Genomic DNA, 2,227 nt, shown 5'->3' with positions numbered 1-2,227 from the left:
CTTTAAGTGTGTCCTGGCCAGCAGATGGCGCTGTGCAGGGCACCTTTGATTGGCCAGGACGTGTCTGCCAGCTGGCGGGAGAAACCGGGCTCTCCCATTGGTTCCCTGTCTGACAGCTCCTGGTATAAATAGCTGTCAGACGGGGATTTGCTTTGTCTTGCCTGTTCTAAGTTTAATAAAAGTTCCTGTTGCAGTTAACTGGTCGTCTCAGTTTGTGTCCCTCAAAATACAAAAGAAATCTTCATTGGCTGAGCATTGCATGTGGATATCTTGTTTTTGACTGTATTTTTGCTGTATTTTTTTCCCACACACACAAACATTTCAGAATGTCAGATATACTCCCAACATTAAACATCATTGATATGTATTGAATACCTGGAATGTGGTACTTTGGGGACTGATTTCACATTACATTACATACTCTGCAAATGTTGATCATCTTCAAAGACCATGTTCAAAATCAAAGAATGGGTAAAGGTGCAATACATTATTGTGGAATGTGGACCATCAGGTGTTCCAATTAAGTCTTTTCGTTCATACTTTATTGAACACACAAATGAAGAGCAGCATTATCATAGAGATAAGATCCAGTCACCAACAACCATTTGTCTTTTGTTTTCAATTGTTTTCATTTTGGGGCTCTGGTATTTGGGAAGATAACACAGTTGGAAGTCTATATCTAGCTACAGAATAGAATAGAATAGAATAGAATAGAATAGAATAGAATAACAGAGTTGGAAAGGACCTCTTGCTCAACCTCTTGCTCAGGCAAAAAAATCCTATAACATTTCAGACAAATAGTTGTCCAATCTCTTCTTAAAAGTATTGGAACATTCACAACTTCTGGAGGCAAGCTGTTGCATTGATTAATTGTTCTAACTGTCAGGAGATTTCTTCTTAATTCTATGTTGCTTCTCTTCTTGATTAGTTTCCATCCATTGCTTCTTGTCCTGCCCTCAGGTGCTTTGGAGAATAGCTTGACTCTCTCTTTTTTGTGGAAGCCCCTGAGATATTGGAACACTGCTATCATGTCTGGTTACAGCACAGAAACCGCTTTGGTCGCATTGACCAATGACCTCTGGAGAGCCAGGGATGGAGGCCACGCCTCCATCCTGGTTCTCCTTGACCTCTCAGCGGCTTTCGATACCATGGTATCCTTCTGCGACGACTGCGGGAGGTGGGGGTGGGAGGCACTGTTTTGCAGTGGTTCTCCTCTTACCTCTCGGACAGGTCGCAGTCGGTGTTAGTTGGAGGGCAGAGATTGACCCCTAGGCCCCTAACATATGGGGTGCCGCAGGGTTCGGTCTTGTCCCCCCTACTTTTCAACATCTACATGAAACCGCTGGGCGAGGTCATTCGGCGGCACGGGATAAAATACCACCAGTATGCGGACGATACTCAGTTGTATCTGTCCGCCCCGTGCCAACTCAATGAAGCGGTGGACGTGATGAACCAGGGCCTTGAAGCTGTTAGGGACTGGATGACAAGCAAGCTTGTGCTCAACCCAGATAAGACCGAGTGGCTGTTGTGTTTCCCTCCCACTAATTTGGCAAGTGTTCCATCTCTCAGGCTGGGGGGTCAAACACTACACCCCTCAGACAGGGTCCGCAACTTGGGAGTCTTCCTGGACCCACAGCTGACTTTTGACCACCAGTTGTCAGCTGTGACCAGGGGGGGCATTTGCCCAGGTTCGCCTGGTGCACCAGTTGCGCCCCTACCTGAACCGGGAGGCCCTCACAACAGTCACTCGTGCCCTTGTGACCTCTAGGCTGGAGTACTGCAATGTGCTCTACATGGGGCTGCCCTTGAAGAGTATCCGGCGACTTCAGCTAGTCCAGAATGCGGCCGTGCGAGCGATTGTGGGTGCATCTCGGTTCACCCACATAACACCTATCCTCCGCGAGCTGCACTGGCTACCTGTCGATCTCCGGGTACGCTTCAAGGTGCTACTTGTCACCCATAAAGTCCCTCATGGTAGTGGATCTGGGTACTTGAGAGACCGCCTACTGCCAATTACCTCCATGCGACCAATTAGATCACATAGATTAGGCCTCCTCCGAGTTCCATCTGCCGGTCAGTGTCGACTGGCAACTACGCGGAGGAGAGCCTTCTCGGTAGCAGCTCCGACCCTTTGGAACGATCTCCCCGTGGAGATTCGTACCCTCACCACCCTCCAGACCTTCCGCACAGCCCTTAAAATCTGGCTATCCCGTCAGGCCTGGGGCTA

The sequence above is a fragment of the Thamnophis elegans genome, chromosome 4 (genome assembly GCF_009769535.1).
Source record: "Thamnophis elegans isolate rThaEle1 chromosome 4, rThaEle1.pri, whole genome shotgun sequence".
Lineage (NCBI taxonomy): Eukaryota > Metazoa > Chordata > Lepidosauria > Squamata > Colubridae > Thamnophis > Thamnophis elegans.
Note: the sequence above shows the minus strand (reverse complement) of the source record.